This window comes from Malaclemys terrapin, chromosome 3 (assembly GCF_027887155.1).
Source record: "Malaclemys terrapin pileata isolate rMalTer1 chromosome 3, rMalTer1.hap1, whole genome shotgun sequence".
NCBI lineage: Eukaryota > Metazoa > Chordata > Testudines > Emydidae > Malaclemys > Malaclemys terrapin.
This window is the reverse complement of record NC_071507.1, coordinates 172,363,056-172,385,145: the sequence shown is the minus strand read 5'-3', so window position 1 is coordinate 172,385,145 and position 22,090 is coordinate 172,363,056. Positions and strand designations below refer to the sequence as shown.

Here is a 22,090-nt window from a genome sequence, read left to right as displayed (position 1 = left end):
CGAATTTAACTTTTTAAATCTCAGTATCTGTCATTAAATAATCATTGCCCCCCCAATTTCCCGCAAGTGTGAATACTTAAAAAATAAAAAATTTAACCCATAATTCTGTGAAAATTTAAATTGATAAAAATTGAAAAAAATGCTTTAAAATAATCAGCTAACTGCTTAAATTATTTTAAAGAATTGAATTCTGCCAAGCCTAATTTACAGTAATTTACAGTAAAGTTACGACAAAGCAGATTAAGTCTTTAAGGCACTGGCCAATATTGGGGGTGCTAGGGATCCCATGCCACTGGGGGTGGAGGGAAATCAGCAGATATTGTTCTCTAGATGGGATAGTGACTCCAGGAACCTCACGGCACACATGGACAGTGTGCATACTGCATACATGGTAGCAAGTTACAGCATGCTCTCCTCTGTGCATCCGGGACCTGATGCAGCAGGGCACTTAAGCACATACTTAACTAAAAATATTGGAATAGTTTCACTGCAGTCAATGATATTGATATGGATTGATGCCCCAGACTACTCAGGTGGCTGGTGCAGGAGGATAAGGTCATGGCACATGGACTGCAATTATGGTTTCTCCATGAACTCATTCTAGAACCTGGCTATGAACAGGGGCTACTAGATCCATGCTCATGGAGATCTAGTGAATGCATACCCCCATGCAGCTGCTTTGCCAGCCCAAGGGCAGATTTAGTGGCTGAAGAAGGACTGCACTGTGTCCTGTTCAAAGATGGGCATGTGTGAATTCCACCTTCTCACCCTCACCTATTTCTCTGCAACTCTGGCTTTGTGTGATAAGGAGTGGATTTCTCCCTGGCAGAATATTGTATATATGCAGGCTTTGCATTTACAAATAAATACAAATTTTCAGTCTCTTGGTTAGTGGTCACTGTATCTCCCATGTCTACTTCAGAAGGGGGTTGGGAGGCTAAATTTGTAAGTCACTCTCCTTAAGTGAGAGTTGGTATGCCGTCACAAAGTATTTTATGCTCATTATTAAGGCCCTCAGCCATTAAGTCGGTTTATGAAATTTAACATTTAATTCTTCTTTATATGGACTTGGCTGAGATTGAGGCGTATAGCTAGCAGGGTTGCTTAGCAAGACTTTGTTTCCTTTTTCCAGAATAAGGGCAACATCCTCCTCTCCAGCTCACATTTTGGATTTACATGGAATATTCTGCTTTTGAATCCCACACAACTCTCATTCGCACCAGTGGGCCTACATTGTAGGGATCGATTGCCCAAGAGACGGACTCTTCACCTATCTTTTTAATTACTTTACTTCGGTATATAGTGAAAGATGTAAGCCACCAAATTTCATTTATCTAAATTAATGACTACTGCACTAAGGAATTCATTATCACTGTATGTCTTTAACGTGCTCTCTCTCTCTCTCTGACTGATAGGCATGCTATGCATCAATCACAGAAATCCTCCATTCTGTCTCATCCCACTCATCGCGCTACTGACACCATGGGAGTGTGCTTCCCCAGCGCGGGGAGACAGACACGCTAGTGGGGCTCAAGCTAGCAGGCTAAAAAGATCAATTTATCCGGGTTAGCTGCCTGAATACAAACCTGCCCAAGCTGCCTGGGTATGTACTCCGGTAGCTAGCCTGAACTGCTGCCTGTGCCTCCCTGCTAGTTTTCAGCATGGTAGCTTGATCAGATCTAGCACGTATCTGTCTATCCATGCTGGGAAGCACACTCCCAGCTGCAGTGTAGTCATACCCACTGACGCTCTAGGCTACATTGCATGTTTGGCCTGAGCAAGCTTACTTAGGGGGTGTCAGAGGGTACATCCCTCACCGCTTGAGGTACCTCCTGCTGGTTGCTCTAGGGATTAGCTCTTTCAGGTGATGCCCTCTTTTACAGTTCCCATGCTGTCATTCCAATTCCCTGATGGGCCTGCAGCCCCTCTCTCCACCTCAGGAACCGCAGCAACCTCTCTGTGACTCAGCCTTCCAGCTAGGTCACTCTAAGTTCCTCCTTCCGTGGGTGGGTGTATCTCCTCAATAGTCCTAGGCAGTCTTCCTGCTCACTGCCCCAGTGCCATTCGCCCAGTGGTTGGTAGGGAAACCCAGGCCCTCTCTCTTCTCCGGGTTCTCTCCCTAGGCTGCTTGCTACCAGGGCCGGCTCCAGGCACCAGCCCACCAAGCATGTGCTTGGGGCGGCACCTGGAGGGGGGGGCATGGCGCTCTGGCCCGAGAGCGGGGCTGCAGCGGGCTCGCCACTCTCCCGCGGCGCTCTGGCCACCGGGATGAGCGGAGCCGCAGTGGGCTCACCGCCCTCCCCCAGCGCTCTGGCCGCCGGGGAGAGCGGAGCCCCGGCCGGGCTTGCCTCCCTCCCCCCGGCGCCGCGGCGGGCTTGCCATCCCCACCCGGTGCTCTGGCCGCCGGGGAGAGTGGACCCCGGCCAGGCTCTCCGCCCTCCTCCCGGCACTCCGGCCGGTTGGGGAGAGCGGGGGGGCGGCGGCAGGCTTTTTTGCCTGGGGCGGCAAAAAAGCCAGAGCCGGCCCTGCTTCCTACTACTGGTTCCCCTTTTCTTCCTAGGGCTACCAGTTCCCAAAGCCTCCTTCCTCTTCTCAGGGACTGACTGCAGCCTCCACCAAGTCCTCTCCATCTCCTGGGAGTGTCTGCTTTTTCCCAGCCACCACAACCCCCTATTTGCAGCCGGCTACCTGGCTTCTGTGCCGGAACAGGTGGGGCTTGCACACTGAGCCTGTTCCTGTAATGAGGGCTCTTCTCTGTCAGCATTCTGTCTATTAGATTAATTGGCCCATCTGGCCTCCATTAACGCTTTTCATTCCTGTGTGGGGTGGATACCCCAACAGAGGGGGCATTAGCAAATTTAGTTGATTTGGAATTCTGCAGAACCAATTTTTTTGGGACGACTTTTATGACAAGAATCAGCTTTTGGCTCCAAATCCATCCCAGGCATCTTATTTTGGATTCTGAAGTAGGAGCTTGATTTGTGAGTGGAGCTAAAAAGAGCACCACTGCTTCTGCCTCACGAAGTAGCTATATACATGATTAAAAGTAATAACTGAATCTGGAGCCTATGACGTCTAGATTGTTGATTCAAGGCCAGCCTAGGTTGGTTGTTACTAAAAGCTTGCTTAGCATCCTGTGTGAAGTGAGTTGATCCTGCTCATATCTCAACCCACGCCATAGCTTGCTTCCTTATTGGTAGTCTAGCCTAAGAGGCCTGGTATTAGATCTGGTAAATCTCTTGATTTGGCTGGGAGGCTCCTGCTTCTTCAGACTAGGAGCTTAAATAGCCTGATTTGGAGGGCTGAGCAGACGCTCTAGGCTGTATCACTATGGTTCAGGGTGCTCTAAACGGGATCGCTCTGATTTAGAGTAATCTAACACTCTAACCAGAGAGACATAGCTTAGAGCAGGGCTTCCCAAACTTTTTACAAAAGCTGCCCACCAACTGCTTCTTATCTCTTTTGGAGACCCACCACTATAGATATAGAGAGAAACTACTTTTTTAAAAATTCAAACAAGAAAGAAAAACAAACAAAACTGTGTGCACACTGCTAGCACTCTTCCCCAATCCCCTCTCCTCTCTCCAACCCAGCCCCCAAACCCCTAGCTTTGTTCTTCCCAGCACCCTGCTCTCATACTCCCAGGCCTGCCCTCTCTGGTGGCTAGAGAACTGTAGTAGGATTTGAAACACCCCCATAGTGTGAGGTTTTTGCTCCTTTAAATGGGGGTGGAAGACAGGCTACAACACAAGTCAGGCTCTGCTCCCACCCCAGCTGCCTTCTCCAGCTCAAACTCCTTGCTGGCGGAGGAAGGCCTGAGGGGAGGGGTTTGGAGAGTAAGCCTGCCCACATTCACCCAGCAGCCGCAGCTCCTGTCCCATGCGGCTGGACCCAGCTCCCCACTTGGGGATTTGGAACCTGTTGCATGGGGTTGCAGCACCATTCAGATTTGGCCCACCTTCCTTCCGTTGTGACAGAGGGGTGGCCGGGCCAAACCTGAGTGGTGCTGCAACCCTGTGCACCTACCATTTGGGAAACATTGGCCTAAAGTACAGTCCCACAGCCCACCTGTGGCTGTAGCAGTGGGACTACAGGGTAGCTCTAGTTATGTGAGCGGGAACCATGGAATGGGAGCCAGAGCCGGGGCCAAGCCTTTTAAGCCAGGGAGCAGCAGCCAGAATCTTCCCACGCAAGAAGTAAAGAGCAAGGAGCAGCCTGAGTTAGGTCATGAGCCAGCAGCCCAGTCAGATCATCCATTAGCTGGTGTAAGCAGACAAATCTTCCTCCTAGCCTAGGGCAAGCAGCAGCCAACACCAAGGACTAGCAACCCAACCACAGCCCTCCACCAATTTCAGAACAAGAAGCACCAGGGCCACAGCCTCAAGGAGCTGCTAGAGTTACCTGAGCAGAGCAATTCCCATGTTCCAAAAGCTCATTTCATACTACAGCTTTGTCAGGTTTAAGAGTTGTTAATGAGGACATTTGTGATTACTTATGTAAATAAAGCAGTGCATGCTCAACTACCCGGTTTCCCCGAAAATAAGACATCCTCCGAAAATAAGGCCTACTTACAGTTTTGCCTCTCGTTGTAATATAAGGCATCCCCCCGATAATAAGACCTCCCCGATAATAAGGCATCCACCGATAATAAGGCATTTTTCATTTCTGAAAAATAAGACATCCCCTGAAAATAAGACCTAGCGCATCTTTGGGAGCAAAAATTAATATAAGACACTGTCTTATTTTCGGGGAAACAGGGTATGCAAATAAGGGTATTGGGTCATTTGTATTAAGTCTCCAGATGTCTGGACCATTAGCCTTAACAAGGATTGAATGATATGGAGACTGAACTACCTTCTCACGACTATATGTCATTCCTCCAGAACACAGTTGAGGCACATTGCTGTCATCGTTTTGGGAAGTCTGCAGGGTGCTGCCCTTGCAGTTCTTATTCTGTAGATAAAGATGGACCTTCGTTCTCCAGATCTATTAATCTGGTACTTCACCAATAAAACCCGGTCCCCAAATTGACCAGAAAAAAAAAAAAAACCTCTGGAGTACAGATTGCAAAAAATCAGGTTTTATTTTGGTGCAAGCAGAGATGATTCACAGACATCTAAGCCTGGCTCTGAACAGCATTTTGTAAAGTCGTGAGTGCAAAGGACTAGAAACAAAATGAACATAGTAGATTTGTGTGTCAGCTCTATAACAGTAATTTAAAGCATGGTGAGTGATAATTTGAGCCAAAGGAATCATGTTGCTGGTAAAAAGAATCAAAGAAAAAGATTTCAGAGCTTTGGAATAAAATCAAGGTGCTGTTATACTTACTTGGGAGTATTTTCTTCATCCCCCCCCATATCCCTAACACTTTAACCTTCTGCCTTATGGTGCCAGAGCACCCTGATGGGCTTGTATTTGTTCTCTAGAAAGGCAGAAATCTATTTTAGCCTCCACTCTCACCTGCTAGGAGAAAGTCCTTGTCAGCATCTTCACTTATGTGCTGTTGGTACAATTGTCCAATGGTGAATCTAGCCACTTATCTCCAAGGGAACTGTTGGTATCACATATGTGATCAGCTTCCACTGGATATGAGATAAAAACCTACATTTATGACATGGTAGTTCAATATAACAACAAGCCATCAGGTCAGCCTGAACTCTTGCATTATAAATAGTTAAGTTTTATATACTCAGTTGACTAACAGAATCAACTCAAATTTAAGACTTTTAAAATGCATTTCAGAAGCATCAGTGTATAAGTATGTTGATACATCATATTGTATATTTAAATTGTAGCTGCTTTGTTTAAACATAGCAAGACTCCTTAATATGGTGTAATTGATCTGAACTATATTAAATTATTTTATTAGGCCAAGATATAATTTTAAGTGCCTTGTGGTTTAAGACTGTAGTAGACAAGGAATTTAATTTCAAAATCATATTCTCTGCTGTACCTTCCCGTTGTAAGGACAAGTGAAGTCTTAGCATTGCAAGAGGAGCTAGCTATCACAACCTTCTATCCAGAGAGGAAAGATGCAAAGTGTGTACTAACAGCCAATAAATTGTTAGATTGGCCTTAGGGCACTTTAAACAACTAGCTGCATGAATCACCTATGCAGAAGGGTCACTCATAGATGCAGATATGCTGTGAATTGTCTCCCTTCCTTAAAAAAGCTACCACTACATTTTGTCTGCTTAAATTTTAATGAGCCATATTGCAAAAAAAGATCAACCACCATAATTAACATTACTGTTGGCAATCTCAGTGCAGAGGCTAAGATTGAATGGGCAATGTTGGAAAATGACCTACCCTTTCACTGCTAGAAGTGGGCCCTTCAAGTTAAGGTTGGATGGGAAGCCTCCTTTATCATGGGCTTTGTTGTATCTATTCCGTGGCTAGAGGATTTAGAGTTAGAGCACTTGGCACTTTTCATGAACAGGTAAGCTAATTAAGGGCCTCTGCACACTGTTGCTGCCTTCATGCCTGTGCTTTTAATCAGAGGGAGGTAGAGTTTGGGTCCTCTGTTACTTGTATGTACATAAAAGACATTAACACCTCTGCTTACCAATACAGCAAAGGCTGTTTTCACTTTTGCTGGCATCTTTACTTCAATGAGCAATCAAAAGCTTTTTGTTAACAAGCATCCCTGCTAAAAATCGCCCCATTTCTGTATCTGTAGCCCTATAAAGTTGTCTCACTTAGGGCATCAAAAACTTGGTGAAGAAAACCCATCTTTTAAACAGTCTGTAAATGGCATATACAGTTGCTTAATTTGCCTCCCTGTATGAATAACTTGTGAGCAAGTGTGGTATAGTTATTTTTTCTACAGAACATTTAGAACTTGGTTCAAATGTCTGGGTAGTAAACTAATTATATTTTGTGCCATGTAAACAAAGTTGTAGAGAGTGGTGCAGTACGAAATAGATCCACTGCTAGTGGCATAAAGCTAATGTCAGCAAATGAAGGAACAAGGGAATAACTTGCATCCTCTTTCTAGTGTGCAATCAGCCTGAGAATTCCTAAAATTACCTTAACTGTCTGCCTAAAGCAGCAGCAGGGTTGCATGATCCATTCACTTCACAGAGTTATAAATCTCCACTATGTGATGAAGAAGTCCACACTCTGCAGTGTTAGCTATTGCATAACGCAGTATATCTTCTTTAAACCTGTTGACAACAACAACAAACAAACAAACAAACACAAACAAAACCCCACACTGAGCGCAAAGAGTAAAAACCTGTGTTTTTCATTGAGTATTCCCTTACCAGGGGAGTTATTGTAACACATAGTGGTACCATGGTGGTGGGTTCAGGATCTGTTTGGAGTTATACAAAAGGAACACGCTTTGGATAATTCATTTTCATTTAATGGATTTGACTCTTTTTAAATTGAAAATGGCTCAAAAAATATTGTTTTCAGATTTCAAATATTTTCTTTTATAATGTAGCAAAACCCCATTTCCAACACTTCTAGCAAAATGAAATTGTGAACATTCCTAATCCTTTGTTTGAGTGAGTGCAGTTTAGTAATCTGTAAAAGAAAAAAAAAATCAAACAGCAGGCATTTTTTAGCAGCTAGTAATAGTTTTCTCCTATGGCTGTTTCTGTTAAATAGGAAGGATTGCCCAGTGGATTTAAACGTAGGGCTGAGAGCTACACATTCTAATCTTATCTCCGACACTAACTCCCTCAATTACACTTAGCAAGTCACTTAACCTCTTTGACTCACTTTCTCCCCTCCTGTGGGGAAAGTCACTCTAAAGAATACTGTGAGAATTAGTTAATGTTTGTGAATTGTATTACAGTATGCTTTATATGCATAGTGCAAACAATATGCAAAATATTAGTGATTTCCTTGGATTCTGCTTTCCATGATTTATTTTTAACATTACAAATTGTGGCCGGTGGGGATTACTGATATCAATCTTATTTCTTTTGTTTGATAGAAATTTTACAGCCATTGAGAAAATTCAAACAACCTTTGAGAGACACAGCAAATGGTGCAAATAATGTATTCCCATCCTCCTTCCCATATTTTCTCACTTGTTTGTTACAGCCACTTGTTGCATCTTATCTTCATTTCAAGGAACAGATTCTGCCACCACTGCTCATGTGGAATAGTACTTCTTCCTGGAGTATATCCATTTAAATCAATGGGACCATTTGAGAAGTAAGCTATTACTCCACATATCTAAGGGTAACAAAGGCTGGCTGTTGGACAAAACTCTTTTGGCAGGAACGGTCTATTGTTACAATAGTTACATTAGTGTAATATTTCAGGATTGATAGAGCTACAGGATCCATAAGGGCCTCTCTACATATCTGTCTGGCAGTGGACCATACGATGCTTGTTCCTTTTGGGTACTCATCTCTTCTAGATTATTTTCAGAGTTGCCAATTTTACTTCTCCCCTTGATGGTCAGACCCACAAATTAATATCACTGTGCATAAAAGATGCTTCTCTATTTTCACTAGCACCCAACCCTTCCTTTTAGCTTCACGTCATGTGCTCTCGATTTTAAGCCTGATAGTTTTGTTCCATTCACCTTCTCTGACTTTTGTACACCTTGGCTATTTCCCTTCTTGTGTTCATATTTATTAATGAATATAGTATCATAATTTTCTTAATCTCTCTTCATTACTGTGGTCTCTAGAGTCCTGTTATTTTTCTGGTTGCCCTCTTCTGTGCATTTCCTAATTTTTTCAATCCTTGCTTTAATATAGTGCCAAATATTGTGCTCAATAGCCTTTTGAGCAGTGCCATAATGATCTCTATTTATAGATCTTTTTTGTTTTCCTAACTCCCGCAGAGATTGAGCTGATGGTTTTAAGTTTCTGTCCCCTATTATCTCCCAATATTTTTATTCCCCCACCAGTGCAGCCACAATACCATTTGCCATTTTCAACCCAGTCCTCATTTCCTTACTTTTTTCTATATTTTCCTTAACCCACATTATAGCCCACAATATTATTTTTCCAGTTTCCTTGAAAGCACTCTCTGCATTTTGATATTGATATAGCCTCACAGTTTAGTACAGTCTTCAAATATCCATACCTTCATGCATATCATGTCCTCTATAGCCACTGCAATGTAAATTGGTTAATAACAGATTCCTACAAACCGTCATCTATTACTGAGCCAAGTTATTTATCTAATTTGAGTATTTTACCATCAATATCCTATTAACAAAATAAAGCATCAGATTGGTTAATATGTAATACTCTCCCACATAAGGCTTCTTAAAATCCAAGGCCAACTATCAATGCCAGGGACATGGTCAGAGCAGGAGTTGGCAGCCAGGAATCAGAGCCTGGGTCAGGGTCAGGGTCAGGGCCAAAGAGGGAGGTCAGGAAGCAGAGATGAGGGTCAGAAACTGTTACCTGGAATGGGGCCAGGCTAGGAACAAGCAAACATAGGAACTATTGCAGCTATGGGCAAATGCTGTGAGCAGCCACTATTGCTGCTGCTGTGGGGTTTAAGAGCCAGTCTGCTGACCTTTCTAACCAATCAGGCAGTGTAGCAAATCAGGCAGCCTACTACGGGCCAGCTGCGTTCATTAGGTTGCCTGGAGACTAGCTCTGCTGCAGACCCTGATTCCCTAAATCGAGCTTAGATGCCTAAATGTTGACACGTCAGCACATATTTTGATACCTGAATAAGTGGCCTGGTTTTCAAAGGTGCTGAGCACCTAAATTCTCTCTAAAGTCATTGGAAGCTGGAGGTGCACAGCACCTCTGAAAATCAGGCTACTTTATTCAGGTGTCTAGATATGTAAATTTAGGCACTCAAGTTCAAAAATGTTGACCTATTCAGTCTAAGCACCTGATCCAATGGCCAAAACTTGTGTTTTGCTCCTGACTTCTCTCAGTGCACCAGTCTGCAGCATTCCAAATTGCCTCTCTGATCAATGCTTCTAAAATCGTACCCAATATGCTGGTCAGATTAATAGACCGGGAATCATCTGGTCCCCCGGTGAACTCATAAAATATGGCACATTGCACTAGCTTCTCTTTTAATCTGCCTCTCTTGTTTCCAGTGAGGTGTTAAAAACCCAACTAGATGAGATTTTTTTTTTTTCAGTTTAATCTCTTTCTGAATGCTGGGATGCAGGCCATCCAGTCTGGAGTTTTATCTCCCTTTATAGTTGCTCTAATTTCTTTTTACCTACTCTGGTGTCACCCTTTGTTTCATTAAGTTTTTATTTTTTGCCTCCAGGAAACTTCTCTCTGATTCTGGCATATTTTCCTCACTCTCCCTGGTGAACATATGAGACACAGAAATCATTTAGCTTCACAGCAATCTCTGCCTCATCTGTCACCAAGTTCCCCCTCACAATCACACAAGGAGACTAGAGTCTCTCAGTCGTCCTGATCCTTATCTGTTTGTAAAATCTGTTGTTGTTTGTCCTTCTCACATCCTTGGCAATTCTCCTTGTTTCTTGGGGTGTTTTTTTTTTTCTTTTTACTTTTGTTACCATTTCCTTGCTATTTAAAAGTCAGATGTATCTCTTATTGTAAAAATATTAATATAAGTACTGTGTACATGTCCTTTCTGTGCAATGTCCTATTTACAAAATACATAGTAGCAGCTACAAAATATTATGAGCCATTCCTTACTGTAAATGTTCACAGAGAACTCTCATCGACTTTCATGCAGTATCAAAAGACTTATTTTTTTCAGTGTCAAAATAAATAGGCAATACCCCAAATGAATATAATATTGAAGACCATATCTTCAGCTGCCATGAACTGTCATAGCTGAATTGAAGAGCATGTCTCCAATGGAGCTTATGCCAGTTTACACCATGTGAGGATCTGACTCCCAAAAATCTTATGTAAACCAATGGAACTGAAGAAATGTTGAGTTAAAGCTGTCAATAAAGTTAAACAAAACTTGAGTTCCAAACTGTGACTATCAAGTTTTGAAGATATTCAAAAAGGTGAAGTAGTTTGGATACCCATCCTACCTGTGAACCATTGCATCCCTCTAGAAACACTGTCTGATATTTCTAGAAGTGATATTAAAACACTGCAGCTTATAATATACCAGCTGTTGTAGCTGACTACATTACTGCTAATACTGGGACAAATTCTGTCCTACATGCAACTCAGAAACTATCTCCACTAGAAATGCTGTAGCAGGACAGCTACAGCACTGCAGCTGCATCACTGTAGCGTTGACATAACAGCGACAGAAGGGGTTCTTCCATTGCTGTAGTGAATCCACCTCTCCAAGAGGCTGTAGTTATAACCATTAGATCGATGGAAGAATTCTTCTGTCGACCTAATGGTATCTACACTTGGGGCTTAGGTAATTTTAACAACATTGCACAGAGCATGACATTTTTCACAGCTTTGAGTGATGTCATTGAGCCGACCTAACTTTGTAGTGTAAACCAGTCCTGAATGAAAAGGAGAAAGCTGAGAATTTGAAAGAGATTGAGAGGTAATAGTATTAATACAGCAAGTTAGATATGAATTTGTAGCTCAGGGGAAATACCATCATCACCAAGGTGGTTTCCCTGGGGTGAGGCTTATCCATTGCCCTTGGGCTGTGCTGACTCCTGTGATTTCCGCAAATGTGGGAAACTTGACTGCATAATTTGTGGTAGTAGGGGACTGCATTCATACTTCCTCCAGCCCCACGCTCAGGCTCTCAATTTGCTGTGTCTCTGCAGCCACTTCATGTGTCCTTCCTGTCTGACAGCCCATGCACTCCTTTCTCAAGTGCTGTGCCCTTCTCCAGTCAGAGGAGAGCTGGCAACAGAGCGTAGGGGTGGGATTTCCTGCCAGTTTGCTAGCTAGCGAGGGTTTTTAGGGTGGGGCGTTGGTCCTTTCACACAGTTGATTTGTGGTGTGTGGGCACCTCAGCTGCAGTGAATTACATATACAGCAGTGAAATAGACCCCATGTGTAGCGTTTTATGATTTGATACCTTTGCTAAATATAGTTTCTGGCCCAGATTTTGCCAAATTGGGTAATTTCCTGCTGCACACATAGTTCCAGTGAAATCAACAGGGCTCAATATAAAGGGAAAAGAATGTAGCCCTCTACTGCTGGACAAGGCTTGCCTTTGGCAGATCCAGTTCCCTTTTGTATCTGGAGAAACAGATCTTAAAAGAGCCCCTTTATTTTTTTTCCTTATTTAAATAAGGAAGGAGTGATAAAGTTAATGCTTTTGTTGATACCTATTGCTACAAGAATTTGAGATTTTACTTTTTTTCTGTTGTTTAAATGTCTCAAACTTCTTCTTCCATCTCAAAAAATGAAAACAAAGACATGTTGGGGCCGCATACACTGAGGCATCACATCATGGATCTGGGAGATAATAATACTGTCTCTAAACGGCCATTGTGAGTAAAGTTTTCAAAAGTACCTAACTCCTATTAACTGTGAGTACCATTGAGATAAGACTCTTGCGCACCTTTGACAATTTTACCCTGCATAGCCTCACCTGGAATGTTGCATCAGTTCTGGTCAGTACATGACAGTACTAGGAAATTAAATATGTATACTTAGGCTATGAGATGACTAAATGGGTGAGAGGACACATAATAGTTTTCAAATATGAGGTGTGTAAATACCAAAGTTGGGGAAGAATTATAAAAAGTGGTACATAGATTTATAACTGGAAGCCTTGGACTGGTATAAGAAAGGCAGAATATCAGGAAAAACTTGCTAAAAAAGGGAAGTTGTGGAATTTTAAAACTACCCTGGGCAAAGTAATAGACAATATTAGGAACAATCCCGCATTATCAAGAAGATGGACTGGATGGGACTCAATAGTTTTTTTCATCGGTATCTGCTATGACCATATTAATTACATCTATCTTGCTATTTACCTAACTATAGGCATCTATATTGTCCCAGTGAGTATAGTATCTGAGTGCCTTTTTTGTGAATTTTGTGTTTTCATTACAAGCCTCCTGGAATTCTCTGAGATGCTGGGTAGTAGGTTTTGGGGATTACCAGCAGGCATCTTGGTGGGTCAGATATTTGTACCCCTAACCCATTGCTATCTGCCAATTTATTCTTAATTCACCCCCTTTTGGTTACAGTCAGCTGCACCTGTAACAGTGCATACCTTTTATAGGATCTCAACAATACCTACACACTGCTCCATTTTTTATATAGGTTTTATGAAGACCTAAAGAAATATGTATACCACAATTTACATAAATGCTGCTTGTGCTACAAAGACAGAGTTTAAGGACAAGGAAACAGCCTTAACTCTGAATGTCTGTTCAGTGGTACCCAAAGGCTTTGTCCTTGACTCCCTTCTATTTTATGTCATCTCATTTCTGGTTTCAAGTACTTAAAAGTTTATGGAATTAAGACTCACATCTCCATGACACAGGTCAGCTGTATCACTATTTTACAGATGGAGAAAACAGAGCCATAAAGGTAAGTGGCTTTCCCACCATTACATCGTGAACTAGTGGACTGCTAAGAAAACCACTTAGGCATCCTGATTCCCAGTCCCTTCTCTAAACATTAGTTCAGTCTTTCCCTACAATTAGTCTTGAACCTGGTGGTTTACTTTATTTTTAATTTCTTCTTCTTCTCTCTTTACCTCCTTCAGCCAGTATCAGTAGTAAAAGTGCAGCTAGTCAAAGTTTGGGATTCTGGGGATGTTCCAGTTGAAGTAGAAATTGGTGATAGGTTTTCATTGATGCAGGTTTGTTTATTTACAAGGATGTACAAAGCCCTGAAGACAAAAGGAGCAGTTTCTTAGCTTACATCACCAAGACTCTAGTCAAAACCCAACCCTAAAGCTCTCTCTCCCCCTTTTTCCAGGGTCACACTGTGCTTACAGCTCCTTCTTGGCTTTTCTTGCCTCTTTTCCTCTTTCTTGTTTGTGACTTCAGTATCAGTGTGTTTTCTCACACTTTTACACATACCTACCAAAGCAATACTCAGCCCCAAAGCTCCTGGGTGGGTTCATCACACATACTTTTTGTCTTAGGTGGCTCTTATATTTACAATTATGTTAACTGAAGGATGAGGTCATACCTATCAACCTCAATAGGGTTTCAACCTGATCTATAACAAGGTTTCACCAGGTACTAACAATACATTGTATGATTGCTAAGACATTATCTCGAGTCAATTAAACCACCCACATCTCCCATAAAGAAAATAAAAACATCAAACATAGCCAAGGCAAAGCAAGAGTGTTGGAATCTATGATGGTCAGGGGTTGATTCCCTGAAGAAGACTATTAGACTTTCAGAATGTGCCCAAATTAAACTCTGGAGTGATGGCAATACTGCAGAGTCCTTAAGGGGGTTCAAAGAGGAAGCCTAGCAGGCTTCAGCTTTGCTGTTCTGTGTCTCCTCTTTAGATCTTTCTCTGTTGATGTTAACTGCTTAATTCCCAGTCAAAACACTGAGATTCTAACCCACATAAATTATTTAAAATGTGTAATATCTATCTATAAAATATTGATTCTCTGGCTTCATTAGATAGGATGGTTTTATCATATGTGTTCAGATACCATGGTGATAAGCATATAAGATTAATTACCCAGATCAATAAAAGCAATTATTCTAGCCAATTTTACCTCTGCTGAGAAATATACTTAAAGGTTTTCTGTTCAAAAAGCATTTGCAAAGCTGATGTGTTCTTAGCTTTAAAAATATTTGCCTCTGAACAGTGGTCATGAGAGGTGTTCAGTTATTAATAAAGGAACAGGTTGGGTAGGACGCTAGCCATTGCATAGTAAGACTAATACAAACTTATTTTACTATCTTTTCTGCTTGAATATATGCTTGCTGTAAATGATTATTTATTTATAAGAAACATTGAACAGCTGTGACCAAATAAGTATATTTGCTAATGTAAACAAGCTGTATTAACTCTCACTTAATTTAGGCCAAAACAATACAGGCAGCTGTAATACAATGGTAGATAATTTACAGGTTTCTTCCTTCCCACTCCCAAAGATTTAGTATAAACAACCTTCCTCTAAATGGAGAATTGTAAAGATTTTTCCAAGAAAACAGCAATTCCAAAAACAAGTACGAAATACCCCACTCAAGCTTAAAGTAATGGCTCTCTTCTGTTGGTGTATGGATCAATATTAGTCGTTCAGGTTCTTGTGACTTTTAGTTTAGATTACTTCTTACTCCCTTAGAACTCAGTCCTATGGGCAGTTGAGGGTGGTTAACTTCTTGCAGAATCAGGCTCATGATGATTAATCTTGGTGCTTCACATCTCCTATTAAATGATGTAGGTTCTGATCTTTAGTGGAGTTTCAGATGACAGAGGTTTTGGAGCAGATTAAGCTTCTTTGTGGGGGTAAAGCACACAAACACTTGAATAGCAGGTAACAGACAAACAAGGTCTGATGGCCCAATTCTGGAGTGGCTCAGCTTGCATAACTCCCACTGAAGTCAATGGAATTTATAGATGCTAAATAAGGCTCAATATATTGTAAACTGGTGCACCTGGCATTCCCATTGTCTGGTAAATTGGGATCACTGCCTAAAAAGACGAAATAATAATAAAAAAGAGATGTGAAAGTGGTATGAATATTTTTGCAAATCAAGTCTGTTTAGGGAGTTATTTTTTAAATTGACTTAAGCTCTGATCCTGCAAACACTTATGTTGCATGCTTAATTTTACTGCCATTTTATTTGATTTTAATGGTACTACTCAGAGTAGTAAAATTGAGCATGTGCAAAAGTGTTTTCAGGATCAGGCCTTAGAATGTATTTCCTCTTGTCAAAGTATTAAACAATCACAGACTTGGAACCACCATAATGTTCTGCAAGGTGATGTAATACTTGCAATTTCCTGTTCTTGCTACAATCAATCTTACAAATAATGGATTAACTTTATGCCATTTTCTCATTCTTGTTCTAATTTTTGTCATAGGAGCCAGAATATGTTATCAGAGACAGAGAGAGAGATGCCAGCCATTAAATTGTGGTGATAACTCATTTTTGTGACAAAAATTGTTACAAGAACAGAAAATGGCATAACATTTCCCCTCACTTATGCAATAAATATATTAATATTGTCAAAAAATATAATGATTACTGGAAATAATACCAATTCAATCTGGTTGATATTTTGCTTGACACATGTTCCTATACTGTTTCATATTTTGTGAAGATAAAATGTTCACCATTAAAAGATTAGTGTTTTAATGACAAACTTCTGAGGCAAGCTTTTAGTCTCCACATATTTCTTCTTCAGGAAAATGTACTCAGAGTGTCACAGCTTGCCTCAGAAGTTTGTCTAATAAAAGATACTACCTTACCCACCTTGTCTCTCTAAGACAGGGGTCTCCAATGCGGAGCCCGCAGGCGCCATGGCACCCGCCGGTGCATCTAAGTGCGCCCGCATACTGGCCAGCAGATGAGCATCTGCCGAAATGCCGCCGACAAGCGGTGTCATCCAGAGGCGTCGCCGCCGAAATGCCGCCGATTTTACGTTGCTGCTTGTCAGCGGCATTTCGGTGGTTGCTCATCTGCTGCCACGGTCCTCCATGGCTCGTCGTCTGGCGCCCACCAGATGAAAAAGGTTGGGGACCACTGCTCTAAGACATATCAGGAATTTGTGCCTCTACACTATCCAACCCCACTTTACCCAGACAAGACATCAGAAATGAGGAAGATGTCTCAGAATAATCCTGAGTACAGATTAAGGTTTCCCAATGCAACCCTCTAGAAAGCAGAAGCAGTGGGGTGGGCAAACCCCCATAGTATACTTCTGTAGGAGGAGGAGGGAGGACACACACACACACACACACACACAGCTTAGGAGCTGTGCAGCAGGGGAAAGTGGGTGCCATGCAGAGCTACTGATTTACATAGTTTTAGAGCGCCCATCTAGCAGCAGTTCCTATACCAGCTACTTCCTCCTCCAAGCTTCCACTCTGGTTCCTCCAATTTCCCTACTGATTGTGCTCTCTCTGTTTTTGTCCCAAGGCTTAGCTGCTATCAGTTAACAATGCCACATAAGTCCCAGTTTGTTTAATAATTTCATGCAGCTCTGCTACATAAATTTGGGGGCTGTGCTGCATAATTTACGTCTAATCTATTGCATTATGCACAGGGCTTGACAGAGACTTCAGTTCTCACAGAAATGTGAGGTAGAAATGATGAGTGGGGCATACGACTTTTGGAGCCCACAATATCCAGTGTGGTCCAGCAGCAAACTAGAGTCAGCAGTGTCAAAAGAAAAAAGATTTTGCACTAATTGTCTGGTTTAGAAATACTGCAGCAAATGTATCTCTGGTATAACTCACTGTAGTTACATGAGAGATATCTCTCTGGTATAACTAATTTTAGTTACACAAGGGATAAATCTGGCCCTTTTGTGTCATCAGCATTTAGCATTCTCTGTTCATAGGTACACAGAGATGTCATGTATTATACCTCAAAGAGTTAGTAGAGCTAACGTGAAGGCTGAAGTTCAGGAAGTTAGCCTGCAGAGTGCTCCTAGTCATTGTTCTCTCTAATTTTTTAACAAGCTCAGCAACTGGCGATTCCAGATGAGCACCCTAATTTTGGTACGTAGCATTAAAAAAAGTGCTCTAAAAATTTCACACATTTAAAAATATATTAGCAACTTTTGTTAGATGCTGTATGAAAAGATAGATACCCTCCTTTCAATTCTCCCCACCCACCTCTGCAGTCTGCCCCAGATTTCCTCTCCTACCTTCCATGAGGTGATCTTGGCATCCCCTGTCAAATCCTATTATTTCCATCAGTTGTTCCAGAAACCATGATTCCTGTCACTGTCTGAGAAGAGCTGCTGCTTCTGGCAGGGAAGCGTTTCTCAATCTCTCTCTTTTTCATTTTCTCTCTCTCTCTCCATGTCTTTTCCTCTCATCTCTGCTTTCTGTCTCTCCTCCTGCTGTCCTCATTTTATGTTGCCTTTTTACTCCTCTCTTCCTGATATCGGTCTTCTACTTCTTCCTTTGCTCTTAAATTTCCCCTCCCTTTTCATCCACTAAGCCTATCTCTCCATCCCTTCATTCTTTCTTCCTACCCCTTGCTCTCACCCCCTCTTTCTTTTCCTTATTCTTTTATTTTTGTTCTTCTTACCCTTCCTACTCCTCTATCCATGCTACAGCTGGTCAGCCAGGTATTTATTTCTATTTAATAAGGGTGTTGCTGTAACCCACTGTTCAACATGTGTTGTGTCCCCCTTCTAGACTGAGTCAGCTATAGTCGATGGCTAGAGACTTAGGGCTTGATCCAATTCCCATTGTACTCAATGGGAATCTTCTATTTGACTTGGGAGCTGGACCATGTCCTCAGTCCTTTAGCTCAAGTTGTCAAGGGTCATGTTAGTTTTGGAGATCCTGATAACCACCAAGATGATACTTGTCATATTGGCATCAAGCCTCTCTTTATAATGGTTGCCATTAAAAAGTCAACATTTGCTAACAGTTACAACAGTTATTTCCTACTCTACGCTTTCAAATATCATGTGTGATAACTGAAAGAAAACACTAATCTTTTAATGGTGAACATTTTATTTTGGAGAAGAGACAGTCCCTACAAAAAGGATGGAGTCCTTAATCAAAGTGGAACCAGATTGCTGGCATGTCAAATTAACAAGATTTTAGTTGAGTGTTTAACTGGGCATTGTGAGGAAAACTGACTGGAGCTGAGAAGCACATAAGTCAGATAGACATCTATCAAAGATAATGCAAAGGCCTACTATAATACCTTTCTATAAGCTATATAGGATAGACTAGGCTGAGGAGGTGGGGGAGCAGCACTGTATCTAAAGGATTCCACAGAATCTAGCAAGATAAAAATTCTCAGTGGTGAAGACTACACAATCAAATCTGTATGAATACATATCTCAAGCTGTAAGAATGTAAATATATTAGTGGGCTATACTATAGGCTTCTGAATTAAGAAAAGGAAATTGAATGCACAATATTGAAAGAGATCAAAGAGACAGCAAAATCTAACAAAATTGCAACAACGGGGGACTTCAACTACCAACATATATACTGGTCTAATGACACATTGGGCAAAGTTTAAAGAAGCAATTTCTCAAAACTTTAAGTGATTGCTTTCTGTAACCACTAGTTTTAGAACACACAAGAAGAAGGGCTATTCTCCTCTTCGTCCTTAAGAAACATACAGTAGTTAATTCAGAAATTGAAAGTAGCTGAGCCTCTCAGTAATACTGACAACAGTGTAATTAGGTTCAACATCCAATGAGCAGGTACGGTATCAAAAAGTGACATAATGACATTAAACTTGAGAAAGGAAGATATCAATAAAGTGAGAAGGTTAGTCAGAAAGGACCTAAAATCGAAAATAAAGGAAGTAAAAGTTTTAGACATAGCATGAATGTTAGTTAGAGGAAATAATAATAGAGTTTGAGAAGGAATGTGTGCTACTGAACAAAATGGGATTTAGAAAGGCAAGAAGTAAACCAATATGCCCAATAGGCAAAGTTTAAGAGGTTATTAGAACAAAAGAGAAATCCTTCACAATTTGGAAATCTAATCCTAGTGAAGCCAATAAACAGTGTTTAATATATTTATAAATTATCTGGAAAGTGGGGAGGATGAACAATGACATAGTGACATTTGCAGATGACAAAAGGTTATTTATAGATTCATAGATTCTAGGACTGGAAGGGACCTCGAGAGGTCATCGAGTCCAGTCCCCTGCCCGCATGGCAGGACCAAATACTGCCTAGACCATCCCTAATAGACATTTATCTAACCTACTCTTAAATATCTCCAGAGACGGAGATTCCACAACCTCCCTAGGCAATTTGTTCCAGTGTTTAACCACCCTGACAGTTAGGAACTTTTTCCTAATGTCCAATCTAGACCTCCCTTGCTGCAGTTTAAACCCATTGTTTCTGGTTCTATCCTTAGAGGCTAAGGTGAACAAGTTCTCTCCCTCCTCCTTATGACACCCTTTTATATACCTGAAAACTGCTATCATGTCCCCTCTCAGTCTTCTCTTTTCCAAACTAAACAAACCCAGTTCTTTCAGCCTTCCTTCATAGGTCATGTTCTCAAGACCTTTAATCATTCTTGTTGCTCTTCTTTGGACCCTTTCCAGTTTCTCCACATCTTTTTTAAAATGCGGCGCCCAGAACTGGACACAATACTCCAGCTGAGGCCTAACCAGAGCAGAGTAGAGCGGAAGAATGACTTCTCGTGTCTTGCTCACAACACACCTGTTAATGCATCCCAGAATCATGTTTGCTTTTTTTGCAACAGCATCACACTGTTGACCCATATTTAGCTTGTGGTCCACTATAACCCCTAGATCCCTTTCTGCCGTACTCCTTCCTAGACAGTCTTTTCCCATTCTGTATGTGTGAAATTGATTTTTCCTTCCTAAGTGGAGCACTTTGCATTTGTCTTTGTTAAACTTCATCCTGTTTAACTCAGACCATTTCTCCAATTTGTCCAGATCATTTTGAATTATGACCCTGTCCTCCAAAGTAGTTGCAATCCCTCCCAGTTTGGTATCATCCGCAAACTTAATAAGCGTACTTTCTATGCCAATATCTAAGTCGTTGATGAAGATATTGAACAGAGCCGGTCCCAAAACAGACCCCTGCGGTACCCCACTCGTTACGCCTTTCCAGCAGGATTGGGAACCATTAATAACAACTCTCTGAGTACGATTATCCAGCCAGTTATGCACCCACCTTATAGTAGCCCCATCTAATTTGTATTTGCCTAGTTTATCGATAAGAATATCATGCGAGACCGTATCAAATGCCTTACTAAAGTCTAGGTATACCACATCCACCGCTTCACCCTTATCCACAAGGCTCGTTATCCTATCAAAGAAAGCTATCAGATTGGTTTGACATGATTTGTTCTTCACAAATCCATGCTGGCTATTCCCTATCACCTTACCACCTTCCAAGTGTTGGCAGACGATTTCCTTAATTACTTGCTCCATTATCTTCCCTGGCACAGAAGTTAAACTAACTGGTCTGTAGTTACCTGGGTTGTTTTTATTTCCCTTTTTATAGATGGGCACAATATTTGCCCTTTTCCAGTCTTCTGGAATCTCTCCCATCTCCCATGACTTTCCAAAGATAATAGCTAGAGGCTCAGATACCTCCTCTATTAGCTCCTTGAGTATTTAGGTTAATCAAGTCCAAAGAAGACTATTAGGAATTTAACCAAGCTAGGTGAATGGGCCACATGATGGCAAATTAAATTAAATGCAGTTATGCTAAAAAAAAAGTGTACTGACCATACACGCTACAGGTTTCTAAAACAACTCAGAATAGGGATCTGGGCATCCTTGAGGACAGCTCAATGAAGACCTCTGCACAATGTGCAACTGGTCAAAAACCCAAGATATTAGGATGCATAAGGAAAGGGATGGAGAATCATACAGTAAATCGTATAATACCATTATATTCAGAATAATAGTACGGTCACCGTGTGGAATACTATGTGCAGTAGTGGTCCCCCCCCACCTCAACAATGATTTTATGGAATAAGAGGGGGGTTCAGAAAACATCATTGAGAATGACAGGGGTCGGCAACCTTTAAGAAGTGGTGTGCCGAGTCTTCATTTATTCACTCTAATTTAAGGTTTCGTGTGCCAGTTATTACATTTTAACATTTTTAGAAAGTCTCTTTCTATAAGTCTATAATATATAATTAAACTATTGTTGTAGGTAAGGTAAATAAGGTTTTTAAAATGTTTAAGAAGCTTCATTTAAAATTAAATTAAAATGCAGAGTCCTGCAGACCGGTGGCCAGGACCCGGGCAGTGTGTGTGCCACTGAAAATCAGCTCATGTGCCGCCTTCGGCACGTGTGCCATAGGTTGCCTACCCCTGGATTAGGGGCATGGAAACACTTTCCTATATAAAAGAGAGATTCTTCAGCAAAAAAAATTAAAAGAGAAACTGTAGAGCTATAATTCATTTGCAAATTTAACACCATTAATTTGGGCTTGAATAGGAACTGGGCGTGTCTGGCTCACTAGAAAAGCAATTTTCTCTCTTTTGGTATTGACACCTCCTCATCAATTATTGGGAGTGGACCATATCCACCCTGACTGAACTGGCCTTCAACATTGGTTCTCCACTTGTAAGGTAACTCCCTTCTCTTCGTGT

General features: G+C 41.5%; 1 protein-coding gene and 1 non-coding gene across 12 annotated transcripts in view; both read left to right on the top strand.

Moving 5' to 3' along the window:
* The window catches only part of MYT1L (myelin transcription factor 1 like), a 382,005-nt gene that overhangs the window by 152,290 nt on the left and 207,625 nt on the right, over positions 1-22,090 (top strand). The window lies entirely within an intron of this gene.
* Positions 11,476-11,639, top strand: LOC128835205 (U1 spliceosomal RNA). Its single transcript, XR_008444622.1, has one exon. It is a non-coding gene; the product is annotated as a U1 spliceosomal RNA (small nuclear RNA).